The sequence below is a fragment of the Bos javanicus genome, chromosome X (genome assembly GCF_032452875.1).
Source record: "Bos javanicus breed banteng chromosome X, ARS-OSU_banteng_1.0, whole genome shotgun sequence".
NCBI lineage: Eukaryota > Metazoa > Chordata > Mammalia > Artiodactyla > Bovidae > Bos > Bos javanicus.
The window spans coordinates 11,764,335-11,791,165 of record NC_083897.1 but is presented as its reverse complement, the minus strand read 5'-3'; the positions used below and the strand labels follow the sequence as shown (position 1 = coordinate 11,791,165).

The window sequence follows — 26,831 nt, the reverse complement described above, 5'->3', positions numbered from 1 at the left end:
GGCTCAGTCGGCACAGAACCGTATTTGGAGCAGGAGTGACAGGAGACAAACACAGGTTTGATCCCTAGGTCAGCTAGGTCTCCTGGACAAGGGCATGGTAAACCCCTGCATTATTCTTGCCTGGGGAATCGCATGGACAGAGGTACTGGTGGCCTACAGTCACGGGGATGCCTCAAGTCAGATGCGACTTAAGCTTGGAACCACGCTCGCACTAGAATGGAATCCACGTTCTTCTTGACAGATAGATGAAGGAGCTTGTTTTGGCCGGGTACTTAAGCCCCAGTCATCAGCAAGCCACCGTTTGAGTTTTTCAGGCATCGTGACTTTGACCTTCCGCTGTACTCATGAATGTCTCCTTGCGTTCAAGCCTAGGATCAACTTGAGGCCTGCTGTGGCAACGAGGATGCGGTGTCTCACTGGGACTGCCGCCATCTCCAGTCCTCGGTCCTTTCGTTGTCCTTTTCACTTCAGCGTTTGTCTGCTGCGCCGCACCAGGCAGCCCCTCGCCTGCTGCTTCCTGACGGGCTCTTTGAAGTTCTCCTTGCTTCTGTAAACTGGTGGCCACGGGCTTGAGGACTCTGCTTTCTGGAACCTATTCCAACCACTGTCATGTGTGAAGTATGTCATTTGGTTGTCTTCTATGGCAACTTGTAGCTACTCCATTTCCTAAAGAAGGGGCCCACGAAAGCACAGCACTCTCCCGGCCTCCGGGGAATTTGGGCTCCTGGTCCTGCTTCTGCACCACAGATAAGAAAATCATTGCTGCAGGAGTCGCCTTCTCCCACCAGACCTGACTACTGCGTCTGCTCTCTCCCCGACCCAGCTGTGGGTTAGAGGTGCCGTCAGGCATCGCCAGCTGAACGACTTGGGCAAGATTTGCCAGCAACGGCAGACCACCCAGCACCCAGACCTGCGGTGTTTTGTTGAGGATCTCAGTGTTTCGTCACAAGGAGGAAGACGCTGAGACAATAAACTTGGTCCTCGAAGGCTCAGTCGGCACAGAACCGTATTTGGAGCAGGAGTGACAGGAGACAAACACAGGTTTGATCCCTAGGTCAGCTAGGTCTCCTGGACAAGGGCATGGTAAACCCCTGCATTATTCTTGCCTGGGGAATCGCATGGACAAAGGTACTGGTGGCCTACAGTCACGGGGATGCCTCAAGTCAGATGCGACTTAAGCTTGGAACCACGCTCGCACTAGAATGGAATCCACGTTCTTCTTGACAGATAGATGAAGGAGCTTGTTTTGGCCGGGTACTTAAGCCCCAGTCATCAGCAAGCCACCGTTTGAGTTTTTCAGGCATCGTGACTTTGACCTTCCGCTGTACTCATGAATGTCTCCTTGCGTTCAAGCCTAGGATCAACTTGAGGCCTGCTGTGGCAACGAGGATGCGGTGTCTCACTGGGACTGCCGCCATCTCCAGTCCTCGGTCCTTTCGTTGTCCTTTTCACTTCAGCGTTTGTCTGCTGCGCCGCACCAGGCAGCCCCTCGCCTGCTGCTTCCTGACGGGCTCTTTGAAGTTCTCCTTGCTTCTGTAAACTGGTGGCCACGGGCTTGAGGACTCTGCTTTCTGGAACCTATTCCAACCACTGTCATGTGTGAAGTATGTCATTTGGTTGTCTTCTATGGCAACTTGTAGCTACTCCATTTCCTAAAGAAGGGGCCCACGAAAGCACAGCACTCTCCCGGCCTCCGGGGAATTTGGGCTCCTGGTCCTGCTTCTGCACCACAGATAAGAAAATCATTGCTGCAGGAGTCGCCTTCTCCCACCAGACCTGACTACTGCGTCTGCTCTCTCCCCGACCCAGCTGTGGGTTAGAGGTGCCGTCAGGCATCGCCAGCTGAACGACTTGGGCAAGATTTGCCAGCAACGGCAGACCACCCAGCACCCAGACCTGCGGTGTTTTGTTGAGGATCTCAGTGTTTCGTCACAAGGAGGAAGACGCTGAGACAATAAACTTGGTCCTCGAAGGCTCAGTCGGCACAGAACCGTATTTGGAGCAGGAGTGACAGGAGACAAACACAGGTTTGATCCCTAGGTCAGCTAGGTCTCCTGGACAAGGGCATGGTAAACCCCTGCATTATTCTTGCCTGGGGAATCGCATGGACAGAGGTACTGGTGGCCTACAGTCACGGGGATGCCTCAAGTCAGATGCGACTTAAGCTTGGAACCACGCTCGCACTAGAATGGAATCCACGTTCTTCTTGACAGATAGATGAAGGAGCTTGTTTTGGCCGGGTACTTAAGCCCCAGTCATCAGCAAGCCACCGTTTGAGTTTTTCAGGCATCGTGACTTTGACCTTCCGCTGTACTCATGAATGTCTCCTTGCGTTCAAGCCTAGGATCAACTTGAGGCCTGCTGTGGCAACGAGGATGCGGTGTCTCACTGGGACTGCCGCCATCTCCAGTCCTCGGTCCTTTCGTTGTCCTTTTCACTTCAACGTTTGTCTGCTGCGCCGCACCAGGCAGCCCCTCGCCTGCTGCTTCCTGACGGGCTCTTTGAAGTTCTCCTTGCTTCTGTAAACTGGTGGCCACGGGCTTGAGGACTCTGCTTTCTGGAACCTATTCCAACCACTGTCATGTGTGAAGTATGTCATTTGGTTGTCTTCTATGGCAACTTGTAGCTACTCCATTTCCTAAAGAAGGGGCCCACGAAAGCACAGCACTCTCCCGGCCTCCGGGGAATTTGGGCTCCTGGTCCTGCTTCTGCACCACAGATAAGAAAATCATTGCTGCAGGAGTCGCCTTCTCCCACCAGACCTGACTACTGCGTCTGCTCTCTCCCCGACCCAGCTGTGGGTTAGAGGTGCCGTCAGGCATCGCCAGCTGAACGACTTGGGCAAGATTTGCCAGCAACGGCAGACCACCCAGCACCCAGACCTGCGGTGTTTTGTTGAGGATCTCAGTGTTTCGTCACAAGGAGGAAGACGCTGAGACAATAAACTTGGTCCTCGAAGGCTCAGTCGGCACAGAACCGTATTTGGAGCAGGAGTGACAGGAGACAAACACAGGTTTGATCCCTAGGTCAGCTAGGTCTCCTGGACAAGGGCATGGTAAACCCCTGCATTATTCTTGCCTGGGGAATCGCATGGACAGAGGTACTGGTGGCCTACAGTCACGGGGATGCCTCAAGTCAGATGCGACTTAAGCTTGGAACCACGCTCGCACTAGAATGGAATCCACGTTCTTCTTGACAGATAGATGAAGGAGCTTGTTTTGGCCGGGTACTTAAGCCCCAGTCATCAGCAAGCCACCGTTTGAGTTTTTCAGGCATCGTGACTTTGACCTTCCGCTGTACTCATGAATGTCTCCTTGCGTTCAAGCCTAGGATCAACTTGAGGCCTGCTGTGGCAACGAGGATGCGGTGTCTCACTGGGACTGCCGCCATCTCCAGTCCTCGGTCCTTTCGTTGTCCTTTTCACTTCAACGTTTGTCTGCTGCGCCGCACCAGGCAGCCCCTCGCCTGCTGCTTCCTGACGGGCTCTTTGAAGTTCTCCTTGCTTCTGTAAACTGGTGGCCACGGGCTTGAGGACTCTGCTTTCTGGAACCTATTCCAACCACTGTCATGTGTGAAGTATGTCATTTGGTTGTCTTCTATGGCAACTTGTAGCTACTCCATTTCCTAAAGAAGGGGCCCACGAAAGCACAGCACTCTCCCGGCCTCCGGGGAATTTGGGCTCCTGGTCCTGCTTCTGCACCACAGATAAGAAAATCATTGCTGCAGGAGTCGCCTTCTCCCACCAGACCTGACTACTGCGTCTGCTCTCTCCCCGACCCAGCTGTGGGTTAGAGGTGCCGTCAGGCATCGCCAGCTGAACGACTTGGGCAAGATTTGCCAGCAACGGCAGACCACCCAGCACCCAGACCTGCGGTGTTTTGTTGAGGATCTCAGTGTTTCGTCACAAGGAGGAAGACGCTGAGACAATAAACTTGGTCCTCGAAGGCTCAGTCGGCACAGAACCGTATTTGGAGCAGGAGTGACAGGAGACAAACACAGGTTTGATCCCTAGGTCAGCTAGGTCTCCTGGACAAGGGCATGGTAAACCCCTGCATTATTCTTGCCTGGGGAATCGCATGGACAGAGGTACTGGTGGCCTACAGTCACGGGGATGCCTCAAGTCAGATGCGACTTAAGCTTGGAACCACGCTCGCACTAGAATGGAATCCACGTTCTTCTTGACAGATAGATGAAGGAGCTTGTTTTGGCCGGGTACTTAAGCCCCAGTCATCAGCAAGCCACCGTTTGAGTTTTTCAGGCATCGTGACTTTGACCTTCCGCTGTACTCATGAATGTCTCCTTGCGTTCAAGCCTAGGATCAACTTGAGGCCTGCTGTGGCAACGAGGATGCGGTGTCTCACTGGGACTGCCGCCATCTCCAGTCCTCGGTCCTTTCGTTGTCCTTTTCACTTCAGCGTTTGTCTGCTGCGCCGCACCAGGCAGCCCCTCGCCTGCTGCTTCCTGACGGGCTCTTTGAAGTTCTCCTTGCTTCTGTAAACTGGTGGCCACGGGCTTGAGGACTCTGCTTTCTGGAACCTATTCCAACCACTGTCATGTGTGAAGTATGTCATTTGGTTGTCTTCTATGGCAACTTGTAGCTACTCCATTTCCTAAAGAAGGGGCCCACGAAAGCACAGCACTCTCCCGGCCTCCGGGGAATTTGGGCTCCTGGTCCTGCTTCTGCACCACAGATAAGAAAATCATTGCTGCAGGAGTCGCCTTCTCCCACCAGACCTGACTACTGCGTCTGCTCTCTCCCCGACCCAGCTGTGGGTTAGAGGTGCCGTCAGGCATCGCCAGCTGAACGACTTGGGCAAGATTTGCCAGCAACGGCAGACCACCCAGCACCCAGACCTGCGGTGTTTTGTTGAGGATCTCAGTGTTTCGTCACAAGGAGGAAGACGCTGAGACAATAAACTTGGTCCTCGAAGGCTCAGTCGGCACAGAACCGTATTTGGAGCAGGAGTGACAGGAGACAAACACAGGTTTGATCCCTAGGTCAGCTAGGTCTCCTGGACAAGGGCATGGTAAACCCCTGCATTATTCTTGCCTGGGGAATCGCATGGACAAAGGTACTGGTGGCCTACAGTCACGGGGATGCCTCAAGTCAGATGCGACTTAAGCTTGGAACCACGCTCGCACTAGAATGGAATCCACGTTCTTCTTGACAGATAGATGAAGGAGCTTGTTTTGGCCGGGTACTTAAGCCCCAGTCATCAGCAAGCCACCGTTTGAGTTTTTCAGGCATCGTGACTTTGACCTTCCGCTGTACTCATGAATGTCTCCTTGCGTTCAAGCCTAGGATCAACTTGAGGCCTGCTGTGGCAACGAGGATGCGGTGTCTCACTGGGACTGCCGCCATCTCCAGTCCTCGGTCCTTTCGTTGTCCTTTTCACTTCAACGTTTGTCTGCTGCGCCGCACCAGGCAGCCCCTCGCCTGCTGCTTCCTGACGGGCTCTTTGAAGTTCTCCTTGCTTCTGTAAACTGGTGGCCACGGGCTTGAGGACTCTGCTTTCTGGAACCTATTCCAACCACTGTCATGTGTGAAGTATGTCATTTGGTTGTCTTCTATGGCAACTTGTAGCTACTCCATTTCCTAAAGAAGGGGCCCACGAAAGCACAGCACTCTCCCGGCCTCCGGGGAATTTGGGCTCCTGGTCCTGCTTCTGCACCACAGATAAGAAAATCATTGCTGCAGGAGTCGCCTTCTCCCACCAGACCTGACTACTGCGTCTGCTCTCTCCCCGACCCAGCTGTGGGTTAGAGGTGCCGTCAGGCATCGCCAGCTGAACGACTTGGGCAAGATTTGCCAGCAACGGCAGACCACCCAGCACCCAGACCTGCGGTGTTTTGTTGAGGATCTCAGTGTTTCGTCACAAGGAGGAAGACGCTGAGACAATAAACTTGGTCCTCGAAGGCTCAGTCGGCACAGAACCGTATTTGGAGCAGGAGTGACAGGAGACAAACACAGGTTTGATCCCTAGGTCAGCTAGGTCTCCTGGACAAGGGCATGGTAAACCCCTGCATTATTCTTGCCTGGGGAATCGCATGGACAGAGGTACTGGTGGCCTACAGTCACGGGGATGCCTCAAGTCAGATGCGACTTAAGCTTGGAACCACGCTCGCACTAGAATGGAATCCACGTTCTTCTTGACAGATAGATGAAGGAGCTTGTTTTGGCCGGGTACTTAAGCCCCAGTCATCAGCAAGCCACCGTTTGAGTTTTTCAGGCATCGTGACTTTGACCTTCCGCTGTACTCATGAATGTCTCCTTGCGTTCAAGCCTAGGATCAACTTGAGGCCTGCTGTGGCAACGAGGATGCGGTGTCTCACTGGGACTGCCGCCATCTCCAGTCCTCGGTCCTTTCGTTGTCCTTTTCACTTCAACGTTTGTCTGCTGCGCCGCACCAGGCAGCCCCTCGCCTGCTGCTTCCTGACGGGCTCTTTGAAGTTCTCCTTGCTTCTGTAAACTGGTGGCCACGGGCTTGAGGACTCTGCTTTCTGGAACCTATTCCAACCACTGTCATGTGTGAAGTATGTCATTTGGTTGTCTTCTATGGCAACTTGTAGCTACTCCATTTCCTAAAGAAGGGGCCCACGAAAGCACAGCACTCTCCCGGCCTCCGGGGAATTTGGGCTCCTGGTCCTGCTTCTGCACCACAGATAAGAAAATCATTGCTGCAGGAGTCGCCTTCTCCCACCAGACCTGACTACTGCGTCTGCTCTCTCCCCGACCCAGCTGTGGGTTAGAGGTGCCGTCAGGCATCGCCAGCTGAACGACTTGGGCAAGATTTGCCAGCAACGGCAGACCACCCAGCACCCAGACCTGCGGTGTTTTGTTGAGGATCTCAGTGTTTCGTCACAAGGAGGAAGACGCTGAGACAATAAACTTGGTCCTCGAAGGCTCAGTCGGCACAGAACCGTATTTGGAGCAGGAGTGACAGGAGACAAACACAGGTTTGATCCCTAGGTCAGCTAGGTCTCCTGGACAAGGGCATGGTAAACCCCTGCATTATTCTTGCCTGGGGAATCGCATGGACAGAGGTACTGGTGGCCTACAGTCACGGGGATGCCTCAAGTCAGATGCGACTTAAGCTTGGAACCACGCTCGCACTAGAATGGAATCCACGTTCTTCTTGACAGATAGATGAAGGAGCTTGTTTTGGCCGGGTACTTAAGCCCCAGTCATCAGCAAGCCACCGTTTGAGTTTTTCAGGCATCGTGACTTTGACCTTCCGCTGTACTCATGAATGTCTCCTTGCGTTCAAGCCTAGGATCAACTTGAGGCCTGCTGTGGCAACGAGGATGCGGTGTCTCACTGGGACTGCCGCCATCTCCAGTCCTCGGTCCTTTCGTTGTCCTTTTCACTTCAGCGTTTGTCTGCTGCGCCGCACCAGGCAGCCCCTCGCCTGCTGCTTCCTGACGGGCTCTTTGAAGTTCTCCTTGCTTCTGTAAACTGGTGGCCACGGGCTTGAGGACTCTGCTTTCTGGAACCTATTCCAACCACTGTCATGTGTGAAGTATGTCATTTGGTTGTCTTCTATGGCAACTTGTAGCTACTCCATTTCCTAAAGAAGGGGCCCACGAAAGCACAGCACTCTCCCGGCCTCCGGGGAATTTGGGCTCCTGGTCCTGCTTCTGCACCACAGATAAGAAAATCATTGCTGCAGGAGTCGCCTTCTCCCACCAGACCTGACTACTGCGTCTGCTCTCTCCCCGACCCAGCTGTGGGTTAGAGGTGCCGTCAGGCATCGCCAGCTGAACGACTTGGGCAAGATTTGCCAGCAACGGCAGACCACCCAGCACCCAGACCTGCGGTGTTTTGTTGAGGATCTCAGTGTTTCGTCACAAGGAGGAAGACGCTGAGACAATAAACTTGGTCCTCGAAGGCTCAGTCGGCACAGAACCGTATTTGGAGCAGGAGTGACAGGAGACAAACACAGGTTTGATCCCTAGGTCAGCTAGGTCTCCTGGACAAGGGCATGGTAAACCCCTGCATTATTCTTGCCTGGGGAATCGCATGGACAAAGGTACTGGTGGCCTACAGTCACGGGGATGCCTCAAGTCAGATGCGACTTAAGCTTGGAACCACGCTCGCACTAGAATGGAATCCACGTTCTTCTTGACAGATAGATGAAGGAGCTTGTTTTGGCCGGGTACTTAAGCCCCAGTCATCAGCAAGCCACCGTTTGAGTTTTTCAGGCATCGTGACTTTGACCTTCCGCTGTACTCATGAATGTCTCCTTGCGTTCAAGCCTAGGATCAACTTGAGGCCTGCTGTGGCAACGAGGATGCGGTGTCTCACTGGGACTGCCGCCATCTCCAGTCCTCGGTCCTTTCGTTGTCCTTTTCACTTCAACGTTTGTCTGCTGCGCCGCACCAGGCAGCCCCTCGCCTGCTGCTTCCTGACGGGCTCTTTGAAGTTCTCCTTGCTTCTGTAAACTGGTGGCCACGGGCTTGAGGACTCTGCTTTCTGGAACCTATTCCAACCACTGTCATGTGTGAAGTATGTCATTTGGTTGTCTTCTATGGCAACTTGTAGCTACTCCATTTCCTAAAGAAGGGGCCCACGAAAGCACAGCACTCTCCCGGCCTCCGGGGAATTTGGGCTCCTGGTCCTGCTTCTGCACCACAGATAAGAAAATCATTGCTGCAGGAGTCGCCTTCTCCCACCAGACCTGACTACTGCGTCTGCTCTCTCCCCGACCCAGCTGTGGGTTAGAGGTGCCGTCAGGCATCGCCAGCTGAACGACTTGGGCAAGATTTGCCAGCAACGGCAGACCACCCAGCACCCAGACCTGCGGTGTTTTGTTGAGGATCTCAGTGTTTCGTCACAAGGAGGAAGACGCTGAGACAATAAACTTGGTCCTCGAAGGCTCAGTCGGCACAGAACCGTATTTGGAGCAGGAGTGACAGGAGACAAACACAGGTTTGATCCCTAGGTCAGCTAGGTCTCCTGGACAAGGGCATGGTAAACCCCTGCATTATTCTTGCCTGGGGAATCGCATGGACAGAGGTACTGGTGGCCTACAGTCACGGGGATGCCTCAAGTCAGATGCGACTTAAGCTTGGAACCACGCTCGCACTAGAATGGAATCCACGTTCTTCTTGACAGATAGATGAAGGAGCTTGTTTTGGCCGGGTACTTAAGCCCCAGTCATCAGCAAGCCACCGTTTGAGTTTTTCAGGCATCGTGACTTTGACCTTCCGCTGTACTCATGAATGTCTCCTTGCGTTCAAGCCTAGGATCAACTTGAGGCCTGCTGTGGCAACGAGGATGCGGTGTCTCACTGGGACTGCCGCCATCTCCAGTCCTCGGTCCTTTCGTTGTCCTTTTCACTTCAACGTTTGTCTGCTGCGCCGCACCAGGCAGCCCCTCGCCTGCTGCTTCCTGACGGGCTCTTTGAAGTTCTCCTTGCTTCTGTAAACTGGTGGCCACGGGCTTGAGGACTCTGCTTTCTGGAACCTATTCCAACCACTGTCATGTGTGAAGTATGTCATTTGGTTGTCTTCTATGGCAACTTGTAGCTACTCCATTTCCTAAAGAAGGGGCCCACGAAAGCACAGCACTCTCCCGGCCTCTGGGGAATTTGGGCTCCTGGTCCTGCTTCTGCACCACAGATAAGAAAATCATTGCTGCAGGAGTCGCCTTCTCCCACCAGACCTGACTACTGCGTCTGCTCTCTCCCCGACCCAGCTGTGGGTTAGAGGTGCCGTCAGGCATCGCCAGCTGAACGACTTGGGCAAGATTTGCCAGCAACGGCAGACCACCCAGCACCCAGACCTGCGGTGTTTTGTTGAGGATCTCAGTGTTTCGTCACAAGGAGGAAGACGCTGAGACAATAAACTTGGTCCTCGAAGGCTCAGTCGGCACAGAACCGTATTTGGAGCAGGAGTGACAGGAGACAAACACAGGTTTGATCCCTAGGTCAGCTAGGTCTCCTGGACAAGGGCATGGTAAACCCCTGCATTATTCTTGCCTGGGGAATCGCATGGACAGAGGTACTGGTGGCCTACAGTCACGGGGATGCCTCAAGTCAGATGCGACTTAAGCTTGGAACCACGCTCGCACTAGAATGGAATCCACGTTCTTCTTGACAGATAGATGAAGGAGCTTGTTTTGGCCGGGTACTTAAGCCCCAGTCATCAGCAAGCCACCGTTTGAGTTTTTCAGGCATCGTGACTTTGACCTTCCGCTGTACTCATGAATGTCTCCTTGCGTTCAAGCCTAGGATCAACTTGAGGCCTGCTGTGGCAACGAGGATGCGGTGTCTCACTGGGACTGCCGCCATCTCCAGTCCTCGGTCCTTTCGTTGTCCTTTTCACTTCAGCGTTTGTCTGCTGCGCCGCACCAGGCAGCCCCTCGCCTGCTGCTTCCTGACGGGCTCTTTGAAGTTCTCCTTGCTTCTGTAAACTGGTGGCCACGGGCTTGAGGACTCTGCTTTCTGGAACCTATTCCAACCACTGTCATGTGTGAAGTATGTCATTTGGTTGTCTTCTATGGCAACTTGTAGCTACTCCATTTCCTAAAGAAGGGGCCCACGAAAGCACAGCACTCTCCCGGCCTCCGGGGAATTTGGGCTCCTGGTCCTGCTTCTGCACCACAGATAAGAAAATCATTGCTGCAGGAGTCGCCTTCTCCCACCAGACCTGACTACTGCGTCTGCTCTCTCCCCGACCCAGCTGTGGGTTAGAGGTGCCGTCAGGCATCGCCAGCTGAACGACTTGGGCAAGATTTGCCAGCAACGGCAGACCACCCAGCACCCAGACCTGTGGTGTTTTGTTGAGGATCTCAGTGTTTCGTCACAAGGAGGAAGACGCTGAGACAATAAACTTGGTCCTCCAAGGCTCAGAAAGTAGAGAACCGTTTTGGAGCAGGACTGACAGGAGACACAGGTTTGATGCCTAGGAGAGCAAGGTCGCATGGACAAGGGCATGGTAAAGCCCTCTATTATTCTTGCCTGGGGAATCGCATGGACAGAGGTACTGGTGGCCTACAGTCACGGGGATGCCTCAAGTCAGATGCGACTTAAGCTTGGAACCACGCTCGCACTAGAATGGAATCCACGTTCTTCTTGACAGATAGATGAAGGAGCTTGTTTTGGCCGGGTGCTTAAGCCCCAGTCATCAGCAAGCCACCGTTTGAGTTTTTCAGGCATCGTGACTTTGACCTTCCGCTGTACTCATGAATGTCTCCTTGCGTTCAAGCCTAGGATCAACTTGAGGCCTGCTGTGGCAACGAGGATGCGGTGTCTCACTGGGACTGCCGCCATCTCCAGTCCTCGGTCCTTTCGTTGTCCTTTTCACTTCAGCGTTTGTCTGCTGCGCCGCACCAGGCAGCCCCTCGCCTGCTGCTTCCTGACGGGCTCTTTGAAGTTCTCCTTGCTTCTGTAAACTGGTGGCCACGGGCTTGAGGACTCTGCTTTCTGGAACCTATTCCAACCACTGTCATGTGTGAAGTATGTCATTTGGTTGTCTTCTATGGCAACTTGTAGCTACTCCATTTCCTAAAGAAGGGGCCCACGAAAGCACAGCACTCTCCCGGCCTCCGGGGAATTTGGGCTCCTGGTCCTGCTTCTGCACCACAGATAAGAAAATCATTGCTGCAGGAGTCGCCTTCTCCCACCAGACCTGACTACTGCGTCTGCTCTCTCCCCGACCCAGCTGTGGGTTAGAGGTGCCGTCAGGCATCGCCAGCTGAACGACTTGGGCAAGATTTGCCAGCAACGGCAGACCACCCAGCACCCAGACCTGCGGTGTTTTGTTGAGGATCTCAGTGTTTCGTCACAAGGAGGAAGACGCTGAGACAATAAACTTGGTCCTCGAAGGCTCAGTCGGCACAGAACCGTATTTGGAGCAGGAGTGACAGGAGACAAACACAGGTTTGATCCCTAGGTCAGCTAGGTCTCCTGGACAAGGGCATGGTAAACCCCTGCATTATTCTTGCCTGGGGAATCGCATGGACAGAGGTACTGGTGGCCTACAGTCACGGGGATGCCTCAAGTCAGATGCGACTTAAGCTTGGAACCACGCTCGCACTAGAATGGAATCCACGTTCTTCTTGACAGATAGATGAAGGAGCTTGTTTTGGCCGGGTACTTAAGCCCCAGTCATCAGCAAGCCACCGTTTGAGTTTTTCAGGCATCGTGACTTTGACCTTCCGCTGTACTCATGAATGTCTCCTTGCGTTCAAGCCTAGGATCAACTTGAGGCCTGCTGTGGCAACGAGGATGCGGTGTCTCACTGGGACTGCCGCCATCTCCAGTCCTCGGTCCTTTCGTTGTCCTTTTCACTTCAGCGTTTGTCTGCTGCGCCGCACCAGGCAGCCCCTCGCCTGCTGCTTCCTGACGGGCTCTTTGAAGTTCTCCTTGCTTCTGTAAACTGGTGGCCACGGGCTTGAGGACTCTGCTTTCTGGAACCTATTCCAACCACTGTCATGTGTGAAGTATGTCATTTGGTTGTCTTCTATGGCAACTTGTAGCTACTCCATTTCCTAAAGAAGGGGCCCACGAAAGCACAGCACTCTCCCGGCCTCCGGGGAATTTGGGCTCCTGGTCCTGCTTCTGCACCACAGATAAGAAAATCATTGCTGCAGGAGTCGCCTTCTCCCACCAGACCTGACTACTGCGTCTGCTCTCTCCCCGACCCAGCTGTGGGTTAGAGGTGCCGTCAGGCATCGCCAGCTGAACGACTTGGGCAAGATTTGCCAGCAACGGCAGACCACCCAGCACCCAGACCTGCGGTGTTTTGTTGAGGATCTCAGTGTTTCGTCACAAGGAGGAAGACGCTGAGACAATAAACTTGGTCCTCGAAGGCTCAGTCGGCACAGAACCGTATTTGGAGCAGGAGTGACAGGAGACAAACACAGGTTTGATCCCTAGGTCAGCTAGGTTTCCCATGGTAAACCCCTGCATTATTCTTGCCTGGGGAATCGCATGGACAGAGGTACTGGTGGCCTACAGTCACGGGGATGCCTCAAGTCAGATGCGACTTAAGCTTGGAACCACGCTCGCACTAGAATGGAATCCATGTTCTTCTTGACAGATAGATGAAGGAGCTTGTTTTGGCCGGGTACTTAAGCCCCAGTCATCAGCAAGCCACCGTTTGAGTTTTTCAGGCATCGTGACTTTGACCTTCCGCTGTACTCATGAATGTCTCCTTGCGTTCAAGCCTAGGATCAACTTGAGGCCTGCTGTGGCAACGAGGATGCGGTGTCTCACTGGGACTGCCGCCATCTCCAGTCCTCGGTCCTTTCGTTGTCCTTTTCACTTCAACGTTTGTCTGCTGCGCCGCACCAGGCAGCCCCTCGCCTGCTGCTTCCTGACGGGCTCTTTGAAGTTCTCCTTGCTTCTGTAAACTGGTGGCCACGGGCTTGAGGACTCTGCTTTCTGGAACCTATTCCAACCACTGTCATGTGTGAAGTATGTCATTTGGTTGTCTTCTATGGCAACTTGTAGCTACTCCATTTCCTAAAGAAGGGGCCCACGAAAGCACAGCACTCTCCCGGCCTCCGGGGAATTTGGGCTCCTGGTCCTGCTTCTGCACCACAGATAAGAAAATCATTGCTGCAGGAGTCGCCTTCTCCCACCAGACCTGACTACTGCGTCTGCTCTCTCCCCGACCCAGCTGTGGGTTAGAGGTGCCGTCAGGCATCGCCAGCTGAACGACTTGGGCAAGATTTGCCAGCAACGGCAGACCACCCAGCACCCAGACCTGCGGTGTTTTGTTGAGGATCTCAGTGTTTCGTCACAAGGAGGAAGACGCTGAGACAATAAACTTGGTCCTCGAAGGCTCAGTCGGCACAGAACCGTATTTGGAGCAGGAGTGACAGGAGACAAACACAGGTTTGATCCCTAGGTCAGCTAGGTCTCCTGGACAAGGGCATGGTAAACCCCTGCATTATTCTTGCCTGGGGAATCGCATGGACAGAGGTACTGGTGGCCTACAGTCACGGGGATGCCTCAAGTCAGATGCGACTTAAGCTTGGAACCACGCTCGCACTAGAATGGAATCCACGTTCTTCTTGACAGATAGATGAAGGAGCTTGTTTTGGCCGGGTACTTAAGCCCCAGTCATCAGCAAGCCACCGTTTGAGTTTTTCAGGCATCGTGACTTTGACCTTCCGCTGTACTCATGAATGTCTCCTTGCGTTCAAGCCTAGGATCAACTTGAGGCCTGCTGTGGCAACGAGGATGCGGTGTCTCACTGGGACTGCCGCCATCTCCAGTCCTCGGTCCTTTCGTTGTCCTTTTCACTTCAACGTTTGTCTGCTGCGCCGCACCAGGCAGCCCCTCGCCTGCTGCTTCCTGACGGGCTCTTTGAAGTTCTCCTTGCTTCTGTAAACTGGTGGCCACGGGCTTGAGGACTCTGCTTTCTGGAACCTATTCCAACCACTGTCATGTGTGAAGTATGTCATTTGGTTGTCTTCTATGGCAACTTGTAGCTACTCCATTTCCTAAAGAAGGGGCCCACGAAAGCACAGCACTCTCCCGGCCTCCGGGGAATTTGGGCTCCTGGTCCTGCTTCTGCACCACAGATAAGAAAATCATTGCTGCAGGAGTCGCCTTCTCCCACCAGACCTGACTACTGCGTCTGCTCTCTCCCCGACCCAGCTGTGGGTTAGAGGTGCCGTCAGGCATCGCCAGCTGAACGACTTGGGCAAGATTTGCCAGCAACGGCAGACCACCCAGCACCCAGACCTGCGGTGTTTTGTTGAGGATCTCAGTGTTTCGTCACAAGGAGGAAGACGCTGAGACAATAAACTTGGTCCTCGAAGGCTCAGTCGGCACAGAACCGTATTTGGAGCAGGAGTGACAGGAGACAAACACAGGTTTGATCCCTATGTCAGCTAGGTCTCCTGGACAAGGGCATGGTAAACCCCTGCATTATTCTTGCCTGGGCAATCGCATGGACAGAGGTACTGGTGGCCTACAGTCACGGGGATGCCTCAAGTCAGATGCAACTTAAGCTTGGAACCACGCTCGCACTAGAATGGAATCCACGTTCTTCTTGACAGATAGATGAAGGAGCTTGTTTTGGCCGGGTACTTAAGCCCCAGTCATCAGCAAGCCACCGTTTGAGTTTTTCAGGCATCGTGACTTTGACCTTCCGCTGTACTCATGAATGTCTCCTTGCGTTCAAGCCTAGGATCAACTTGAGGCCTGCTGTGGCAACGAGGATGCGGTGTCTCACTGGGACTGCCGCCATCTCCAGTCCTCGGTCCTTTCGTTGTCCTTTTCACTTCAGCGTTTGTCTGCTGCGCCGCACCAGGCAGCCCCTCGCCTGCTGCTTCCTGACGGGCTCTTTGAAGTTCTCCTTGCTTCTGTAAACTGGTGGCCACGGGCTTGAGGACTCTGCTTTCTGGAACCTATTCCAACCACTGTCATGTGTGAAGTATGTCATTTGGTTGTCTTCTATGGCAACTTGTAGCTACTCCATTTCCTAAAGAAGGGGCCCACGAAAGCACAGCACTCTCCCGGCCTCCGGGGAATTTGGGCTCCTGGTCCTGCTTCTGCACCACAGATAAGAAAATCATTGCTGCAGGAGTCGCCTTCTCCCACCAGACCTGACTACTGCGTCTGCTCTCTCCCCGACCCAGCTGTGGGTTAGAGGTGCCGTCAGGCATCGCCAGCTGAACGACTTGGGCAAGATTTGCCAGCAACGGCAGACCACCCAGCACCCAGACCTGCGGTGTTTTGTTGAGGATCTCAGTGTTTCGTCACAAGGAGGAAGACGCTGAGACAATAAACTTGGTCCTCCAAGGCTCAGAAAGTAGAGAACCGTTTTGGAGCAGGACTGACAGGAGACACAGGTTTGATGCCTAGGAGAGCAAGGTCGCATGGACAAGGGCATGGTAAAGCCCTCTATTATTCTTGCCTGGGGAATCGCATGGACAGAGGTACTGGTGGCCTACAGTCACGGGGATGCCTCAAGTCAGATGCGACTTAAGCTTGGAACCACGCTCGCACTAGAATGGAATCCACGTTCTTCTTGACAGATAGATGAAGGAGCTTGTTTTGGCCGGGTACTTAAGCCCCAGTCATCAGCAAGCCACCGTTTGAGTTTTTCAGGCATCGTGACTTTGACCTTCCGCTGTACTCATGAATGTCTCCTTGCGTTCAAGCCTAGGATCAACTTGAGGCCTGCTGTGGCAACGAGGATGCGGTGTCTCACTGGGACTGCCGCCATCTCCAGTCCTCGGTCCTTTCGTTGTCCTTTTCACTTCAGCGTTTGTCTGCTGCGCCGCACCAGGCAGCCCCTCGCCTGCTGCTTCCTGACGGGCTCTTTGAAGTTCTCCTTGCTTCTGTAAACTGGTGGCCACGGGCTTGAGGACTCTGCTTTCTGGAACCTATTCCAACCACTGTCATGTGTGAAGTATGTCATTTGGTTGTCTTCTATGGCAACTTGTAGCTACTCCATTTCCTAAAGAAGGGGCCCACGAAAGCACAGCACTCTCCCGGCCTCCAGGGAATTTGGGCTCCTGGTCCTGCTTCTGCACCACAGATAAGAAAATCATTGCTGCAGGAGTCGCCTTCTCCCACCAGACCTGACTACTGCGTCTGCTCTCTCCCCGACCCAGCTGTGGGTTAGAGGTGCCGTCAGGCATCGCCAGCTGAACGACTTGGGCAAGATTTGCCAGCAACGGCAGACCACCCAGCACCCAGACCTGCGGTGTTTTGTTGAGGATCTCAGTGTTTCGTCACAAGGAGGAAGACGCTGAGACAATAAACTTGGTCCTCCAAGGCTCAGAAAGTAGAGAACCGTTTTGGAGCAGGACTGACAGGAGACACAGGTTTGATGCCTAGGAGAGCAAGGTCGCATGGACAAGGGCATGGTAAAGCCCTCTATTATTCTTGCCTGGGGAATCGCATGGACAGAGGTACTGGTGGCCTACAGTCACGGGGATGCCTCAAGTCAGATGCGACTTAAGCTTGGAACCACGCTCGCACTAGAATGGAATCCACGTTCTTCTTGACAGATAGATGAAGGAGCTTGTTTTGGCTGGGTACTTAAGCCCCAGTCATCAGCAAGCCACCGTTTGAGTTTTTCAGGCATCGTGACTTTGACCTTCCGCTGTACTCATGAATGTCTCCTTGCGTTCAAGCCTAGGATCAACTTGAGGCCTGCTGTGGCAACGAGGATGCGGTGTCTCACTGGGACTGCCGCCATCTCCAGTCCTCGGTCCTTTCGTTGTCCTTTTCACTTCAGCGTTTGTCTGCTGCGCCGCACCAGGCAGCCCCTCGCCTGCTGCTTCCTGACGGGCTCTTTGAAGTTCTCCTTGCTTCTGTAAACTGGTGGCCACGGGCTTGAGGACTCTGCTTTCTGGAACCTATTCCAACCACTGTCATGTGTGAAGTATGTCATTTGGTTGTCTTCTATGGCAACTTGTAGCTACTCCATTTCCTAAAGAAGGGGCCCACGAAAGCACAGCACTCTCCCGGCCTCCGGGGAATTTGGGCTCCTGGTCCTGCTTCTGCACCATTGATAAGAAAATCACTGCTTCCGCCATCTCCTTCTCCCACCAGACCTGACTACTGCGTCTGCTCTCTCCCCGACCCAGCTGTGGGTTAGATGCACAGTGAGGCATCCCCAGCTGAACGACTTGGGCAAGATTTGCCAGCAACGGCAGACCACCCAGCACCCAGACCTGCGGTGTTTTGTTGAGGATCTCAGTGTTTCGTCACAAGGAGGAAGATGACTGAGACAATAAACTTGGTCCTCCAAGGCTCAGACGGCACAGAACCGTTTTTGGAGCAGAAGTCACAGAGACACAGGTTTGATCCGTGGGTCAGCAATGTCCCCTGGACAAGGGCATGGTAAACCCCTCCATTATTCTTGACTGGAAAATCGCATGGACAGAGGGTCCTGGATAGAGAGAGAGAGCCATCTTCCGGAGGACTCTGCTTTCTGGAACCCATTCCAACCACTGTGGTGTGTGAAGGATGTCCCTTGGTTATCTTTAATGGCAACTTGTAACTACATTTCATAAAGAAGAGGCCCTCACCAGCACAGCCTCTCTCGTCCTACTGGGATGTTAGGGTATGGGTCCTGCTTCTGTAGGGCTTCTAAGAGATTCACTACCGCTGCCACCTTCTCCCACCAGCCCTGACTACTCCCCCCTGCTCTTTCCACCACCCAGGTCGGGGTGAGACATGTCGTCAGACACGCCGTCAGGCATCACCAGCTCGACACCTTAGGCCTGATTTGCCCTCATCTGCAGCCCGCCCAGCACCCAGACCTGCAATATTTTTTTGATGACCTCAATACTTGATAAAATTTAGAAGATGACTGAGATAATTAATTTGGCCGTACAAGACTCAGATTATTAAGAATCTGTTTTTAATATGGAAGACCTAGTTAAGTCCCTGGGTCAGGAAGATACCCTCCAGAATGGAATGACCACCCAGTCCAGTATTCTCGCCTGGAGAATTCCATGAACTCACATGCATGCTACAGTCCTTTGAATCGCAAAGATTCAGACACGACTGAGTGACTTAACACTTTTACTTTTTCAGGTTCCCATTACCAAGGAAATGTGCATATTGTACCTACAGCATATGAGCTTCTCCAGAGAGAAAATTATTTTTCCATCATACTTGGTTACCTGAATTTATCTGTGTCTTTAATCATTCTTTTCTTTCCATTTTACATAAATAGGTAACATATCTCTTTTGTGAAGTTATATATGTAAAAGTTAAAAAATAATAATAATATGAAAAATGTTTACTGAGCACCAGGATGTGTTTCATTGGATTTTTTTCCCATTTTTTTCATTTTCTCCTCTTAATGGTCCTGTGGTATAATTATTGTTTCCATTTTATTTATTTATTTATTTAAAATAAATTTATTTTAATTGAAGGCTAATTACTTTACAATATTATAGTGGTTTTGCCATACACTGACATGAATCCACCACTGGTATACATGTGTTCCCCATCCTGTAAGACTTAAAACATTTAAGAGATTTCTGAATTCTTAGAAATATTCAATGGTGAACCAGAAGAAAAACCCAGGTATTCTAGTTTCCAGAACCTGTGGTCTTGTGTGTTAAGTCATAGTGATAGCAATCTCTATCGTATTTTTTCTCTTACCTTGAGCTGTCAGTTATGGGTTTTCCCCCTAGTAACCATATTTTCAATATCCCTAAATTTGCACATTCCCTTCAGTCTATAACTATGCCTAATTTTCCATTAAAATATTGAAAGTGTTCAAGATGGCTGAGTAGAAAGACATGCACTCATCTCCTCCTGCAAGAGCAACAAAATTGCAAATACCTGTTTAACATTCAGTGACAGGTGAATGCTGGAACCCACCAGAAAAGGATACCACATGTTCAAAGACAAAGAAGAAGCCACAGTGAGACAGTAGGAGAGGCACAATCACGATTAAATCAATTCCCATACTTGCCAGATGAGTGACCTACAGACTGGAGAACAATACCAATCAAGTTCTTGCACTATTGTGAAGGTTCTGAATCCCGTATCAGGCTTCCCAGCCTGGAGATCCAACAAAGGATCAAGGAATCCCCCGGCAATCTGGCCTTGAGGGCCAGTGGGATTTGATCATTGGACTTCCTGAGGACTGAGAGAAAGACGGCGGTGAGGGCACAACCAAAAATTTTATATGTACCATGACCCAGAGGAGAAGAGCAGTGAACCCCACAGGAGACTGGACAAAAACTGCCTGCCAGTGTTGGAGGGCCTCCTGTGGAGGCATGCGTCAGGTGTGGCTCACCACAGGAAGGGGGCACTGGAAAGTCCCCTTTGGTGTAAACCCTCTTGGAGTTCACCAGTAACCCTACCATAGAGCCCTTCAGACCTCAGGGCTGGGTCTCCTCAGGCCAAACAACTACCAAGGAAGAAGTGCAACCCCATTCATCAGATAATTGGATTAGAGCTTTACTGAGCAAGGCCCTGCCCAATAGAGCAGGACAGTTTTTCCCTTTGCCAGTCCCTCCCATCAGGAAGCTTACACAAACCTCTTAGCCTCATCCATCAGAGGGCAGATGGAAGAAGCAAGCAGCAGCATAGTCTCACAGCAGCTAAAACAAAAACCATATTACAGAAAGTTAATCATGATGAAAAAGAATGTTATGTCTCTTTTGGCTAAGCTGGGAAAGCACTTGCCCCCAATGTGGGAGACCTGGGTTCAGTCCCTGGGTTGGGAAGATCCCCTGGAGAAGGGAAAGGCTACCTACTCCAGTATTCTGTCCTAGAAAATTGCATGGATGGTACAGTCCATGGGGTCTCAAAGGGTTGGACAGGACTGAGCAACTTTCACTTGTCTCAGATGAATGGACAAGATAAAATCCAGAAAAACAACTAAATAAAGTGGAGATAGGCAACCTTCCAGAAAAAGACTTCAGAATAATGATTGTGAAGATGACCCAGGATCTCGGGAAAAGAATGGAGTCAAAGACTTTGAAGATGCAAAAAATGTTTACCAAAAACCTAGAAGACCTAAAGAACAAACAGATAACTAATACACTAAAAGAAATCGAAAGCAGAATAACTGAGGCAGAGAATTGGTAAATGACCCAGAGGACAGAATGGTGGAAATCACTGCCACAGAACATAATATAGAAAAAGAATGAAAAGTAAACAGCCTAAGAGACCTCTGGGAGAACATTAAATGTACCAACATTTGCATTATAGAGGTCTCAGAAGGAGGAGAGAGAGAGAAAGGACCTGAAAAAATATTTGAAGAGATAATAGCTGAAGAATTCCTGAACATGGGAAAGGAAATAGTCAACCAAGTCCTGGAAACAGAGTCCCAGGAAGGATAAACCTAAGGAGGAACACACCAAAAACACACAGTAATCAAACTGACAAAAATTAAGGACAGGTAAAATATTAAAAGCAACAAGGGAAAAATGACAGATAACATACAAGGGACTCCCATCAGGCTATCAGCTGATTTCTCAACAGAAACTCTACAAGTCAGAAGGGAATGGCATTTAAAGTAATGAAAGGGAAGAAGCTACAATCAAGACTAGACTACCCAGCAACATTCTACTTCATATTTGATGGAGAAATCAAAAGCTTTCCCGACAAGCAAAAGTTAAGAGAATTCAGCACCACCAAACCAGCTTTACAACAAATTACTAAAGGATCTTCTCTAGGCAGGAAACACAAGAGAAGGAAAAGACCTACAGAAAATAAACCCAAAACAATTAAGAAAATGGTAATAATATCATGCATATTGATAATTACCATAAATGTAAATGGATTAAATGCACCAAACAAAAGACATAGATGGACTGGGTGGATGCTTGCACTTACTACATGACTCTACTTAACCCCCCCCAAATTGTATGTAATTATTTTACATTGTTAATCATATTCCTACTGTGGCTTGCAATTGTACTTATCTTTTATTTTTTGTTTGGCTGTTGATTGTGAAAACTGATAAATATCTTTTACTGTTGTGATTATGTAACCGTTACTTAATATCATTGTATTATGATTGGTCAACAGAAAAATAATAGAACTCAGGAACTAATGGAAACATCTGTAATCACATTTTAAAATCCAGATGCATATCAGAATTATCTTGAATTTTTTTGAAAAATACAAATGCTCAAGAATTGCTTTTTTTTTTTTCCTCCGGAGCTCCAGATACGTTTCCAGTGAGTGGTCATGTTGAAAAACAGCTGTACTATATGGTAATCTTTTATCTAGTTTGTTTCAGTTTTTCTATTTCATATTCAGTGCTCCCATTTTATTTAGTTTATGTTCTCTGATTTCTCCATCTCTTTTTGATGTTTTCTCAAGCCTTTATCAAGTGTAGTAGAAAAGGTTTTGTATATATAGAAAACTTAGAATTTTTGCCAAAGTTATGACATTTTGATTCCACTTGTTTGACTTAGTATGACTAGAATGCTAGATTTCTAATTTAAAAATAGATACATAACAACAAAGGTTTTCTGTATGGCATAGGGCACTATAGTCAATAGCTTGTAATAACCCATGATGGAAAATAATTTCAAAAGTAATATATGTGTTTGTATAACTGAATCATCTTGCTGTGTACCTGAACCATTGTAAGTCAACTAGAATTCAATAAAATATATATTTGAAAAAAAGAATAAGCAGGTGAAAGAGGAGGAGGAAAAAGAGAAGAAACCTCTCAACTTTGTTTCTCTTTAACTTACTGATATATTTCAGTCGTACAAACTTCTTAAAAAAAAAGACTTCTCAAGTCTTGTCTCCAGTTTTTAACGTACTGATTATTTTTCAGCCCACTCAAAATTAGTTTTGATCTTCAGTTCCTGAAAATGCTTACTCTGAAGTTAATCAATGACTTCCCACTTGTCTAATCCAACAGTTCTTGATTATACTTTATTTTACTTGACACATATTTAACATTTGCCATGGTTGCCATTTTCATGTACATCTCTCTTGGTTTTGTACAGAACCATTTTATTTTAGTTCTATTTCTTACTTCAATTCTCATTATTTCAATTCTCACCTATATTCTACTTAGGTTTCACTTTTATTGTAAACTCCAGGACTATAAATCTTCCTAAATCTGTATTTAACATGTTCCCTCCAACACCCTTCTAACTGTGTCTCATAATTTTTCATCTAGACAACTGTAAGCATTTCCTACCTACTCATGTTCTCCCCTTGTATATGGTCATCCTAAATAGCCTTTCAAAATATAAGTATGTTAATATCAGTCACCTGCGGAAACCTTCAGTGACACTTACCACATACATATTAACCTTTATTTTATTTTATTTTTTTTTTACATATTAACCTTTAAACCCTTTAGTATGGTACCTTGGAGTATTGGCAGATTGGTCTCTCCCATTTTTTTGGCTCAATCTGTCAGCACTATCCTGCATATATGGCACATTACTGTTGTACTCCGTTATTTTGAAATCCCAGAATGCACTATCTTATTTTACATCTTCAAGCTTTTAAAAATTCATTGTGAATAACTGAAATGTTATCCTTTATCCTTCCATATGCCTATTAAATAGTTTTTTTTTAATTTTATTTTATTTTTAAACTTTACAATATTGTATTGGTTTTGCCAAATATCGAAATGAATCCGCCACAGGTATACATGTGTTCCCCATCCTGAACCCTCCTCCCTCCGCATACCATCCCTCTGGGTCGTCCAAGTGCACCAGCCCCAAGCATCCAGTATCGTGCATCGAACCTGGACTGGCGACTCGTTCTATATATGATGATATACGTATTTCAATGCCATTCTCCCAAATCATCCCACCCTCTCCCTCTCCCACAGAGTCCAAAAGACTGTTCTACATCAGTGTCTCTTTTGCTCTCTCGTATACAGGGTTATTGTTACCATCTTTCTAAATTCCATATATATGTATTAAATACTTTTTATCCTTTAAGAAGCACCTAAAATGTGATCAGTAAAGTTTAATGTATTTTCTCAATGAAATATCCTTGATCCTTCTAAGTTCTTGTAACATATACTCACGTCTATATATAATACACACTATAAGGTTTTTACATGTATCTTCCACTATATCTGAGACCAGAGAGAGAGGTGTATCTTTCTCATGTGAAACTCTCTAGAGATTTTTTTTTTTTACTTTTTTTTAAATTTTATTTTATTTTTAAACTTTACATAATTGTATTAGTTTTGCCAAATATCAAAATGAATCCGCCACAGGTATACATGTGTTCCCCATCCTGAACCCTCCTCCCTCCTCCCTCCTCCCTCCCCATACCATCCCTCTGGGTCGTCCCAGTGCACTAGCCCCAAGCATCCAGTATCGTGCATCGAACCTGGACTGGCATCTCGTTTCATACATGATATTTTACATGTTTCAATGCCATTCTCCCAAATCTTCCCACCCTCTCCCTCTCCCACAGAGATTTCTTAATTTAGAGTCTAAGAAGTAAAAAGGTGCTGGGTTATGGAGGTTAATTGACATGGTTCTTGCTGCCCTGGTTGCTCTAGCGGTAAAAAATCTCCCTGCAGTGTAGGAGCAGTCAATCCCTGAGCGAGGAAGATCCACTGGAGGAGGAAATGGCAACCCACTCCAGTATTCTTGCCTGGAGAATCCCATGAACAGGAGGAGCCTCGTGGGCTATAGTCCTTAGAGTTGCAGAGAATTGGGCATAACTGAAACAACTTAGCATGCATTACTTTAAGATCAGATAGCTAAAAATAATGACTGCGAGTGCAAGAAGATTTAAAAGTATTATATTTTAAGAAGTGAAGCAATGTGAATGTACGGCAAAAACCACCACAATATCGTAATTAGTCTTCAATTAAATTTTTTTTAAAGTGAAGCAATAGAAGCTTAGCATTTTTATAGTCTGTTTTAATTAAATAATCTTTGCCACATTAAAACCATTCTTCCACTTTATTTAAGGAAATTATTCTTTTCCCAAAGAATTGGGGGGAAATTGTTGCAACCACTCTCGCAGCTTTCTTGTAAAATCAACAGATGGGAGGCCGATGGAACGTGGGATGAATGCAATATCAAAACAACTGCTGAGGTTAATGCTATACCCTGGGAGCAGTAGAAGTTTTGCTCTAATTCTAAGATGAGATTTATGAATGTATATGTCATTGAAAGGAGAACTTTGAATTATCTGCACATCATTTACAATATGTTTAGAAATTTTTTTCAGGATTGAGTAAGTAATTTTCCTTACACCATAGTCAATTTAACTGTAAACGAATACACAAAACATTTTAGCTTATTTTCTCTCTGTAGCTTTTTAGTTGCCAGTCCAGGTTCGATGCACGATACTGGATGCTTGGGGCTAGTGCACTGGGACGACCCAGAGGGATGGTATGGGGAGGGAGGAGGGAGGAGGGTTCAGGATGGGGAACACATGTATACCTGTGGCAGATTCATTTTGATATTTGGCAAAACTAATACAATTATGTAAAGTTTAAAAATAAAATTAAAAAAAAAGCTAAATAATTTTGCATCAGTCAAACCAGTGAAAGAGTGAATGCTGATTTGTAAATATAAGAACATTTTTGCCTAAAAGTTTATCCTTTGGAGCTTGGGATTAACATATATAAAATAGATAACAACAAGGACCTGCTATATAGCACAGGGAACTATACTCAATATTTATAATCTAAGGGAAGAGAACCTAAAAATATATGTATAAGAGAGTCACTTTGCTGTACACCTAAATCTAACACAACATTGTAAATCTACTACAATAAAAATAAAAGCCATAAAATTCCCTCTAAAAATGTTTTTTACGCTTATGTCAGTCAAAATTTTCATTTTATAAAATTCAAAATATTATAATGGCTCTTACCTTATGCATGTTTGCAGCCTGGACAATTAATCACCTATTGACTGATTTCTCTCACTAGACTCTAAGCCTCTTGTGTCTCCTTTTATCCTGCTGTCATAGTAACACTTCCTTGCATATAATCCTCCTCTGGCTCATCAGTGACTCCAGGATGAAATTTTCTGGTCATAATTGCTCCAAACCTATTTTCCAGCACTGGATTCCCATTTATCTTCTCTATATGCTCTTGCACAAAACTTGCTTTGCCTGACATGTAATGTACTGTTACACATTACTTAGTCTTTGCACATATTTGTCTCTCTGAAAGGAAGCCCTTTAGTTTCTCCTATCAGTCGTAACTTATTAAAATCTTCAGCTAAATATGGCCTCTTTTTGAAGCTTTTCCCAATTCTTACAGGCAAAATTCATACTCTTTCTACCTTCCAAAGTCATTGTGAATGTCTCAGATGCAACATCTTAGCACATAATATTATTTGGTGTTTGATGCTTTTCTAAGATTGTGAGTTCCCTGTGGGTAGGAACAAGGACTTCTGTACAAGTTTCTGTCGCAATTCGTTTTCAAGTAGCTAATTCGATGAGATAACCCTAGCTAAAGGAGCCAATGGTACTGTTATTTTATTACTATATGCTTTCCTCTTGCTTTGTTAGGCCCCATATAATTTCAAGGGTCTAAAGGAATAAGTCAAATGATACTCAGGCAGATTGTGAGAGTCCCTCTGGGTAAGGCAGGGCAACTCTACTGCAAAGTGTATACTATAGTTTGCCTAAATTACTCCTTGTATATGTATACAAATATTTTATTCAGCATCTATCTTCTAGCATAAATTTTATTCTCATTTTAAGAACCAGTTTAATCTGTAATATTGATACTTTCACTTAAGATCCACATTGGTATATTGATAAGCAAAATACATATCTTGTGTCCTAGAAAATATGGGAGGTGTTGCTCCTTATCACGCTGGCAAATCACAGTAACCTAAACTTTATATTTGTCTACCTAATGAGAATATTGATTACATAAGGGCAACTGTAGATGGACTAGCTATATTTTTTCAAGTTTTCAGAGACTGTGCAGCTTTTTTGTTAAACTGTTGATATATATTTATATAAGATGTGTTTATATATGACTTTAAAGATAAATATAATTATATAACTATATTAATATATATTTCATATATTTTTAGTTGCTAATATCCACAACAGAAGTAACTTTGTTTTAAATTAAAAATAAATAAAAAAGATAATCTCCAAATACAATTCCAAATTGTAAAATGTCTTTCTTTCCCCCTCTCTTCGTCTTTTCTTTCCTGTCTCTTCCTTCTGTCTTACTTTCTTCTCCACTGTGGCTGTTTTAAATAGATAACAGAGTAATCTTCAGTGGGGAGGGAGAGGGAAAAAAAACTACTAATTTATTTATTTTTATTTTATTTAACTTTACAATATTGTATTGGTTTTGCCAGATATCGAAATGAATCTGCCACAGGTATACATGTGTTCCACATCCTGAACCCTCCTCCCTCCTCTCTCCCCATACCATCCCTCTGGGTCGTCGGAGTGCAC

At 48.1% G+C, this 26,831-nt stretch overlaps 17 pseudogenes; all 17 read right to left on the bottom strand.

The window, feature by feature from the left end:
* Positions 1-188: 188 nt before the first annotated feature.
* On the bottom strand, positions 189-850 carry LOC133242295 (mortality factor 4-like protein 1; annotated as a pseudogene).
* A 324-nt stretch (positions 851-1,174) lies between these two features.
* On the bottom strand, positions 1,175-1,836 carry LOC133242294 (mortality factor 4-like protein 1; annotated as a pseudogene).
* Positions 1,837-2,160: 324 nt separating this feature from the next.
* Positions 2,161-2,822, bottom strand: LOC133242292 (mortality factor 4-like protein 1; annotated as a pseudogene).
* A 324-nt stretch (positions 2,823-3,146) lies between these two features.
* Positions 3,147-3,808, bottom strand: LOC133242291 (mortality factor 4-like protein 1; annotated as a pseudogene).
* A 324-nt stretch (positions 3,809-4,132) lies between these two features.
* On the bottom strand, positions 4,133-4,794 carry LOC133242290 (mortality factor 4-like protein 1; annotated as a pseudogene).
* A 324-nt stretch (positions 4,795-5,118) lies between these two features.
* Positions 5,119-5,780, bottom strand: LOC133242289 (mortality factor 4-like protein 1; annotated as a pseudogene).
* A 324-nt stretch (positions 5,781-6,104) lies between these two features.
* On the bottom strand, positions 6,105-6,766 carry LOC133242287 (mortality factor 4-like protein 1; annotated as a pseudogene).
* Positions 6,767-7,090: 324 nt separating this feature from the next.
* Positions 7,091-7,752, bottom strand: LOC133242285 (mortality factor 4-like protein 1; annotated as a pseudogene).
* Positions 7,753-8,076: 324 nt separating this feature from the next.
* LOC133242284 (mortality factor 4-like protein 1) lies at positions 8,077-8,738 on the bottom strand (annotated as a pseudogene).
* A 324-nt stretch (positions 8,739-9,062) lies between these two features.
* LOC133242283 (mortality factor 4-like protein 1) lies at positions 9,063-9,724 on the bottom strand (annotated as a pseudogene).
* Positions 9,725-10,048: 324 nt separating this feature from the next.
* On the bottom strand, positions 10,049-10,710 carry LOC133242282 (mortality factor 4-like protein 1; annotated as a pseudogene).
* A 319-nt stretch (positions 10,711-11,029) lies between these two features.
* LOC133242281 (mortality factor 4-like protein 1) lies at positions 11,030-11,691 on the bottom strand (annotated as a pseudogene).
* A 324-nt stretch (positions 11,692-12,015) lies between these two features.
* Positions 12,016-12,677, bottom strand: LOC133242280 (mortality factor 4-like protein 1; annotated as a pseudogene).
* A 314-nt stretch (positions 12,678-12,991) lies between these two features.
* LOC133242278 (mortality factor 4-like protein 1) lies at positions 12,992-13,653 on the bottom strand (annotated as a pseudogene).
* A 324-nt stretch (positions 13,654-13,977) lies between these two features.
* LOC133242275 (mortality factor 4-like protein 1) lies at positions 13,978-14,639 on the bottom strand (annotated as a pseudogene).
* Positions 14,640-14,963: 324 nt separating this feature from the next.
* LOC133242274 (mortality factor 4-like protein 1) lies at positions 14,964-15,625 on the bottom strand (annotated as a pseudogene).
* Positions 15,626-15,893: 268 nt separating this feature from the next.
* LOC133242273 (mortality factor 4-like protein 1) lies at positions 15,894-16,606 on the bottom strand (annotated as a pseudogene).
* Positions 16,607-26,831: the final 10,225 nt, after the last annotated feature.